A 9903-nucleotide genomic window follows, 5' to 3' on the forward strand; every position below is an offset into this window, starting at 1 on the left:
ACCAGCTATTTGGAAGGGCTGCCCTGAGTGTGCCAGAGACTGACAAAAGGAGGATTTAGAATGACATCCAGGAGAAGGTCAACGCCATAGGGGTGAGCCACAGGAGCATCGAAGAGCTCAAAAAGAGATGGTACGACCTGCGCTCCAGGACCAAGGAGAGGGTGGCAGAGCGCCTCCGGGAGATGAGGGGCACAGGAGGAGGCCCATCCACCGTCCCACCACCCACACCCATGGAGGAACGTGTGGAACAGACCCTTGAGCCAGAGGCAGTGGCTGGAATGGGAGAGCTGGACACGTCAGCGCCAGGAACATCAACAAGTGAGTACCATGAAACATGCATGTACACCCATATCTGCCATATCCCCACCCACCCAGTACACAGCAGCATGCACAACCAAATTAGCTCCATTCCAGACTAGCAACCACCAGAATGGTGCATTATGGGCAATGTAGTTCAGTAGTCAGCTGCTAGGCAACAGTTTATTAGGAAGCATACAACAGATGTTAGATACTGACAGTGTGTTCCCTATGTCCCACAGGTCTCCAACAAGACATCCACATCACCCAGTCCGTCCAGGGTGCAGAAGGCAGCCAACAGGCAGCACAGGAGTCAGGAGCAGCCACTACAGGGCCCAGCACCACCCAACCACAGTCCCCTCCAGCTGCACCAATGGACACTGGGGAGATCGACCCAGCACCCGGTCCCAGCCACAGTGCCATACAACAGGACCCTGGTGCTCCACCGCGTCGCAGATGCCGAGTCCATGTCCCTGCAGTGTCCCAGGAGGATGTAGGGGACTCTTCCATGTGCGCCGCCGAGGCAGCTCTCATCAGTGGTCAGCGCCTGCAAACAAGGCAGATGAGAGTTATATCAGGGGCCATGCAGCGTATGGAGCGGAATTTCACCACAGGGCTGGCACAGGTGCACACAGACTTCCAAAGCCTGAGCAATCATGTCGGTGACCTTGCACTCTCCATCCTTCAACTAGTAACTGAACTTATGTCAGAGAGAGAGTGCAAGGCGCCGTGAGCGGCAACTCATACACCGTTTGGACCGCATGGCTGCCTCAATCGTCCGCCTGGCAGTCAATACAACAGGGCTCTCACGCCGTACAGTCAGTTTGCAGGTAGACTTGGGCCACTTTGCAGGGGATGTGGCTCGAGGACTGGATCAGATTAGCCATGCTGTGGACATGATGGAGGCAAGACAGGTGGCTAGGGGCACGGCAGACACACCTCAAGATAGTGAGGAGGGCTCCACCGTCAGTAGTGCCTCTGCCACGGACACAAGGGTATTGCGGAGTGGCAGTGCACGTCAGGGATCTGCTGACACTCCAAGCACTAGCCATGCTGGGCGTCCCAGGCGGAGGAGTTGAGCTATGCACTTGCGGACAATTGAGGCACATGAGGTGAATGTGTCCTCATTGCAGGTGGACATTTACAGCCCCTGACCAACAGTTCAGTTCATAATTATTTAGGTTCACTTGTTTGTTCCACTTCACAACTGGGCTCTTTGTGTGTGACATTAGTGTGTGTGGTGACAGGTAGCACATACCTTCCAAAGTGTTGGTTTGCAATGTGGTCCCGTCTCCGTCTGCCTTGATTTGCAATGCTTCTAGCCCCATGATGGCGATGTGGTAGCTCTTGCTCGTCATCCTCCGAATCTGGGTCTTCAGGGGTGAGATGTAGCCCACGTCTGGTGGCAATGTTGTGCAGTATAGCACATGCGCCAACGATCTTGAATGCTGTTATTGGGGCATACTGGAGCGCACCTCCACTTCTGTGGAGGCATCGGAATCTTGCCTTCACCAGTCCAAAGGTCCTCTCTATAACATTTTGGGTCCTCCTATGGGCTCAGTTGTATCGCTTCTCAGTCTCATTGCTGGGTGTTAAGTACAGGGTAAGTGTCCATGGTCGTAGCGCATATGCACTGTCACCTGTTTGGCAAAAATGGACAATGTTAGCAGGGCATGGATGGCTTCCACAGGGACCTGTGTGTATGTCTTCAGGGTGTATTCAGCAATACCTAAGAGATATCCATCTCCAAACTCCCCACATTCTAGGCGTTGGTGTATCCCACTGTGCCTGAAAATGTAGGAGTCATGTGTACTCCCAGGAAATTTGGCTACCATGTCAGTGATGACATAATGGGCGTCACATACCACCTGGATGTTCAGTGAGTGGGTACACTTACGGTTTCGGAACAGATATTCCAGATTTGCAGGAGGGCAGATTTGTATATGTGTCCCGTCTACACACCCTATTACATGAGGGAAGTTGTCAATCCTGTAGAATTCCAACTTGGTGCTGTTGATTTCTGCCTCATTCCTGGGTAGGTATATGTATCTGGACATGTGTGTGAGTATGGCATCTAAGAAACATCTGAAAAACCGTGAGAGTGCACTTAGGGATACCCCACCTGCCACAGCAATGACCCCCTGATAGCTACCCGAGGCCAAGAGGTGCAGTGAGCATAGCACTTGCACATGTGTGGGGATGGCGCTGCCGCGCACAGTCTGGCGTTGAAGCTGCGGATTGAGTAGATCTATTAATTCTAATATTGCTGCACTGCTGAGTCTGTATTTATCATATATCTCCTCCTCTGTTTGTTGGAAAAGTGTCTGCCTGGTTCTGTATATCCTCTCCTGTCTCTGGCTCCTCCTCCTCCTCTGCTGTGCGGCGTGGACTCTCCTCCTCCTTGCTATCACATATATCTCTGCCATCTTGAGTAACCCAGGTGCCTTCTGGGTCTCCTTATATAGTTTGGTTCTGGTTACCACCTGCTCTGAGTTAGTGGTAATTTGAGTGTGCAAAATGGGCTTTTTGCGACTAGTCGCAATTTGCGAGTGGCTTTTTCATATGGTTTGCGATTCGCAAATTGCGACTTCCTATTTGCGGGTCGCACTATGGGGTCGCAAATTTTGCGAGTCGGTAATGGCTCGCGTCGCTATTTGCAATTCGGAAATGGGGTTTTTGCATCCCATTTCCGATTTTGCGGGGTCGCAAATAGCGATTCGGGCCATTTGCGACTCGCAAAATTTTGCTACATCTGGCCCATAGTCTCAATCTGTATGTGCGTAAACACGGATGCAGAATACTTGCCACAGGAGAGGCAGAAACGGTACCACCTCGTAGAGATAACACCCAGGGACCAAAACGACCTTGTGAGTAAGTCAGTTTCATTGTCTGACAAATCATCGGGCGGTAATAGGAAAGATCTCTAACTTACTTAATGTTCCCCTTATCTGTCCAAAGCATTTCCCTTTGGACTGACCTCAGTTCAAATATTTGCCAAAATATCGGGCAGTATCAGGAAAGAAATCTAACTTGCTTAATGCTCTCCTTATCAGCCCAAAGCATTTTTTGTGTTCCCGTTCCAGCGCTAACGAGAATTCACTGTCTGTGCCCAAGCCTAGATTTATTACATTGGGCTGTGCACATTAAACACACACCTGAAAGGCCCACTGTTCCACACCTTAATTAAGGACTTGCACAGGCATTGTGTCTGAAGCTACAGAACGGCTCAGCTGGTTGAGCGCCTACTGCATGGACCTGATGTGCTTAGCTGAGGGGGTACAGTTATTTAAGCTCCAACGAACAACAGGGGGTTTTAGTGATGCACTAACATGTGGGAAAATCCGATTTTGCGACTTGCAAATTGCTAGTCTGGCCGACTCGCAATTTGCAAGTCGCAAAATCGGATGCAGGATGGTGTCCCTGACACCATCTGTGAATCGCAAGGGGGTCGCAAAGACCCACCTCATTAATATTAATGAGGTGGGTCCCAATTTGCGACCCCCTTCCGATTCGCAGCACTCACAGGGATGGTGGCCTGCTGGAGACAGCAGACCACCATGTCTGTGACTGCTTTGATAATAAAACAGATTTTTTTTTGTATTGCAGCCCGTTTTCCCTAAAGGAAAACAAGTTGCAACACAAACGAAAAAATGAAACGTTTGTGTTTAATTTTTTCAGAGCAGGCAGTGGTCCATAGGACCACTGCCTGCTCTGAAAAAATGTTTTCAGGGCCCTTCACAAAGGGGAAGGGGTCCCCTGGGGACCCCTTCCCTTTTGGGAATGGGTGCTAAATGCGAATTGCTTTGCAACCGCGTTCGTGGTCACAAAGCAATTCTACATCGGATGCGAATTGCAAATAGGAAGGGAACACCCCTTCCTTTTTGCGAGTCGCATTCCCATTTTGCGAGTTGGTAACCTGGTTACTGACTCGCAAAATGGGAATGAGCATCGCGATGTGCGTTTTGCATGGCACAAACAGCGAAATTCGGTGTTTGCACCATGCAAAACGCTTCCTACATCTGGCCCTATGTGAGCTATTTGTGCCTCAGTGTGCTACACTCATTACTGCTACTTAGCAGCAATTTCTTTTTTTTCCGTTTACAAAGTAGACAAACCATAAAATACAAGCAAATGTGTTGATTGGTTTATCAAAGAATAACTAAACAATGTTTATACGGATGAAAGTTTGCCAAGTGCTTTGATGGAGACAACAGGTGACATTGAAACGTTACAAGTAAATATTGATAATGATGCACCTGAAAGTTCAGCGCACTAACCAAAATCTAACACGGTCTGTAGTAACATGTTGTAAGGTAACAAATAGTCGGATCCGGTATATTTTTGACACAGCGTTTAATGCAGGTTCATGCAGACGCAGAAAAAAATCAGAACTCCTTTGCTAGTGTCTGGCTCCATGTCAGCTGTTCCATAACTGCCCACAGAACCGTCCACTAGGCATGAGGAGCGTGCCGACAATTCCATGAATACAACATATCCACTCCCTTTATACAAATAAAACAAAAGTACCAATTAGAATATAAAATAAGAACATTAACACACATAATGCATAACAAAAGATTACATAATATAATCTTGGAAATATCTTGGATTTTTCTGACATCTAGCAATGGCGGCTGGTGACATTTGAAAGTGGTGGGGCATAATAGTGCGGGATGAGTGCCCAGTGGTGAGCATGCGTAGTGAGTGAGCCCGACCGTCACAAGAGGGGCTGGGGTGGGGGGGGGGTTCTCCCCTGGGAAATGTTTGAAAGAAGAGTGGGCAAATGGTACATTTTCAAGCAAATCTGAAAGCAAGAAGGTTAATAAAGCAATTGTGAATGTTATTATGACATCAATAAAGAGATTCCATATGATAATGACGTAGGTAGCTGCTTATTCGGTATAATCAGGGACTTTCACTTCACAGCCCCCAAACACACCAACTCGCCTGTAAGCACTATATTTGTATTTACTTTTGCCTTCTCAATATTTTGGTAACTGTGCACCTCCTTCGCACACAGTTGCACAGAATCACAATTGCAACTGGAATAAGTGACTGTTACTCTGTTTGTTCAGTAGAGAGGCCATAGACCCATTGACAGGTACTGTGAGAAATTCGTAGTGCCTTCAGCCTTTGCTTCAGAACTCTCAATGGTGGCCCATTAAAAATGCTTGAGGGCAACTTAGTTCAGAGTATGCACTGTACATAGAAATAGGCTACACAAAAAATACAGAAATACAACATCCTGGAAATAGTGAGCACTCTTAAGGAATGCAAGATTAAGTAAAACATGCGAAATATAAACAGGAACTAAATCACTACCATTGAATACCTTAACGTTTTATGCATTCATTTGTTCAGAAATTGATCAGTGTTATTTGCCAGTTGTGGATGGATGGATTGGTGGATGCATACAGGTCTTTATGTATGGATGGATGACTGGTGATGTGGATGGATGGGTGAGGGGATGGTTGTGTTTGAAATGAATGAATAAGAAAATATGTTGATGGGTTAATGAATGAATGGGTGGGTCATGGATGGATGGAAGGATGGATGAGGTTGTTGGGCGAATGGAAGGAAGGGGTGGATGGATGAATTAGATAGAAGAAAAGATGGTGTTGTGGAAGGATGGACAAACTGGTGAATTGAAATATGGCATGGATTGATGAATGAACGGATGGTCAAATAAATAGTTTTGATGGCAAGATGGATGGAATGGATGCTGGAAGAGGTGAATTCATTCATGGATCCCTAATGGAAGGGAAGGAGGGAGTGCCACACAGGGGTAGGATTGAGACTGGGAGGTCGAGCCCTGTGCCCTGTAGGGTACAGAAAAAGCCAGACCCAGGCAGGGTACGGGGTGGGTTTTAATGTCCCCCGGTGCAGATGGCATGTCTGTGTCCAGCAGTGCAAGGACATGCAATGGTCACGTGGCCCTTTATCCCAGAGAGAAGCTGGCTACCCTCTGCAGTTATAAACTGGGGGGAATTTTAATGTCCCCTGAAGCAGATGGCATGTCAGTGTGTGCAGCAGTGCCAGGACATGCAAAGGCCATGCATGCCCCTTATCCCAGAGAGGAGCTGGCTCCCCTCTGCACTAATAATACTGGGGAAGTTTTAATGTCCCTGGGAGGAGATGGCACGTCAATGTGGCCAACAGTGCAAGGACGTGTAAATGCCAGGTGTTGTGTCCCTTATCCCAGAGAGAAGCTGGCTCCCTTCTACACTTATAATACTGGAAAAGTTTTAATGTCCCCCGGAGGAAATGACGCGTCAGTGTGTCCAACAGTTCAAGGACGTGTAAATGCCAGGTGTCTTGTCCCTTATGCCAGAGAGAAGCTGGCTCCCACGGTGTCCAACTGTGAAAGGATGTGCAGAGACCACCTGATTCCCTAGTCCACAGAAGCAGCTGGCTCCCATCTGCACGTATGGGACTGGGGGAGCTGGACGCTCCCAGGCAGAGGTGGCACGTCACTGTGTCCAACAGTTCAAGGATGTGCACAAGTCACCAGTGCCCCTTGTCCACAGATGACAGCTGGCAGACTGTGTGTGTGCTGTATGACACAGGAGACTAATGAAAGGACATGCACAGACCCCTCCTTGGACAGCCATAGACGGTCAGCACTACTTCCAGTGCCATGAGCGGCGCCACCAGAAACAGGTCACCCGGATTACCATGACATAACTAATGATTTAACTCCCATCTTCCGGATTCGAACATTTTACACATTAAGAAAGTTTATGTCCTGAAACGTTCCCTTGCAGGCAGAAACAAGGCTGCTGTTTTACCTAGTTAAACACACCAAAGGGGGGTTGAAATGAAACCCACAAGTACACCCCAGTCTGAGGGATCGGAAAGAGGTGGGCATTTCAGCACCAGGTGACACCAGACGAGAAATGAGCCAGTCTAGAAGGCAAGAGTGCATCTGTGCTTTAAACATATTCGTCGAGCAGGATGGCTTCTGAGCTTTCAACGGACCCGCTCGGCCTGTTCAGGTCCTGGTAAGAGACCAAAGAATTGACTGGGTAACCCTGATGACCTCCCAGGCAAACACCGGTCACCACCACCAACAACAACAACCCCTTTGACACAGACATACCAACACACACACGCTATCCTAGACAGCAGCTACACGCAGGTATCTATGATGTGTGCTGAGGCTTGTGACCTTAGGCAGGCGCGCATGCAAATACACACAGACACATACTAGCCCACACATGCTAACACATACACAGACAGTAACACGCATGCGCATACACAGATTAACACACACGTACTCTATCCTACACAGAAGCCACACACAGAGATATACAGAATCTGCGCTGAGACTTGTGACCTTAGGCAGGCACGCAGGCAAATACACACACATACTAACCTTCAGCTACTACACACACAGTAACACGTGCACGCACACCCAAAGAGTAACACCCACACACTCAGATACACACAGACTGTCACTCATTTATTTTCCACTCAGAACAATATAGATGTGTTTGACATAACAATGGGACTCAGTACCACTGACTACAGCACACCAAAACCTAGAACACACACTCATTTTCACGTTCTGTCTTCCACCCACAGACGGGGCAATTCACAAACACAAACATCTCAATTTATAAGTGTAAAGCCACATACCATGGTAGTTGTACTGGCGTAGCAACATTTCCAAGCTGCAAGCAGGCCCTCCAACGTTATGTCAAGGAAAGCGGGGCTGGTGCTTAGCCAAGTCTTCATCTGCTGCCTCCATGTCAGCGCGTGGGCCCCACATGATGTCACAGCTCCTGCTGATCAAGCGGAGAGTCAGTGGACTTGAATGAACTGTGTCATAAAGAAGCGCCAGCTTAATATGAAGCCCGCCCTCTGACAGCCTTGCTGATTGACACACAGTCTTGGGCAGCACAGGGCTTAAGCCTAAGGCGCCCACGCTGTGTTCAATCAGCGAAACATGCCTTTCATCACAGAGGGGTGTGGCTTTATGGTGTAGAAGCCCAAAGAGGACCAGGGCTAGGAGAATGTAAGCCCTGTTAAACCTGCGACAAGTGGCACATGCGCACTAAGCACATGTGCCAGTGAAGCTTGCCTGACCCTGCCTGATGAACCTGTACACACGTACTGTACCATGAAAATAATAATATAAACAAGATAGAAGATAGCAAATATGGCCTGGGCGGAGCCCCTACGCCCTCATGAAAAAAACACCCCTGACATCTAGGACCCAAACCACACGTTTAGGTATCACAACCGGTGTTCGATGTCTGACAATCACTTTCCCTTAAAACGTGATTGTCCTTTAACAACTCCTCATCTGATGTGAGTAAAAATCTGTTGCATCCCCCACCACTTTCACCATCAATGTCACCATCCCTCTCCTCATCCCCTCTACTATAAAAGGCAACTTTCCTTTCGTTGACCATTCTCCAACACGACATGACAATCGTGAACTTCCCCACCTTATATGGTACACAAAATTTCGTAAGACCTCCATTAACGCATCCAGATCTCATTTTCACAAAATCGCCTTTCCTTAAAATGTTTCCAACATTTGATGTGGGAACTCCCCCTTTATCCTTGAATACCTCCCTCTTCTCTATAAACATAGTAATCCATGAGGGATTAAATTTTGTCCCAGCCTCCCTGCCTTTCATCACCATGAAGGGTATTTTACCTTTCCCCACGTTCTCAGTCGTTCTATATGCCCAAACTAAGTCATTCATCATATCACGTACATCTTTGCCACTACTCAATGCCATTTGGATGATACCTTTCACCATGCAGTTACTCCTCTCTACTATATCATTTGCTTGTGGATTGTAAAAGGAAGTGTGAGAATGGCATATCCCACACGATTTTTAAAAACTTTCCATCTCGACAGAGGTTAATTGTGTCCCATTATCTGTAATGACTTTTACAGGACGCCCTTTCTCCAGAAATATTTCTTTCATCGCTCTAATTGTACTACTGGTAGTGATCTCCCTTAAATTTTTTACTGTCAACCATCTTGAATGGACATCCACCATAACCAATGCACATCTCAAATTCGGGGTAACTCCTCCAAGCGGGCCAATAAAGTACATACACATTGTGTGCCACGCTTTCCCAGAGTCTGGTATCACTCCAACAACACTTTGTCTCCCAACCTTTTACCTCTTTTCACCCTCCTTACAATCTATACATTTCCTGGCCACCAGAAATGTTCCCTCAATCTTCTTTGGTTAGGGTTTGACCTAAATGACTCTCATGTGCTAACTTATACAATTTGAGTCTTAAATCCTCGGGGGGAAAAAATCTGTCACCTCTCAAAACAATGGGCCAGATGTATGAAATCTTTTTGCACTCGCAAACGGTGCGAATCGCAAAATTCGGCCGTTTGCGAGTGCAAAAAAGTGGTCTGCGATGCATGAAAGGCATTCGCAGACCACAAATAAGAAATCGCTAAAATTGCGATTTCTTGCGTTGCAACCTGGTTTTGCGAGTCGCAATTTGCGATTCGCAAAATCCACATCGCAAGGCGATGCTGCAAAAAATCACAAATTGCGATATTTCGCAGAACGGCATTTTGCACATGCAAAATACCATGAAATGAAACCAGGTGGTAACCTGGTG

General features: G+C 47.5%; 1 long non-coding RNA gene across 1 annotated transcript; it reads right to left on the minus strand.

Annotated features, from left to right (window-relative positions):
* Positions 1 to 477: 477 nt before the first annotated feature.
* Positions 478 to 8105, minus strand: LOC138295503 (uncharacterized). Its single transcript, XR_011203609.1, has 3 exons — positions 7936 to 8105; positions 1556 to 1937; positions 478 to 844 (listed from the first exon to the last, which is right to left on the minus strand). It is a non-coding gene; the product is annotated as an uncharacterized lncRNA (long non-coding RNA).
* Positions 8106 to 9903: the final 1798 nt, after the last annotated feature.

Source organism: Pleurodeles waltl, chromosome 5, assembly GCF_031143425.1.
Source record: "Pleurodeles waltl isolate 20211129_DDA chromosome 5, aPleWal1.hap1.20221129, whole genome shotgun sequence".
Lineage (NCBI taxonomy): Eukaryota > Metazoa > Chordata > Amphibia > Caudata > Salamandridae > Pleurodeles > Pleurodeles waltl.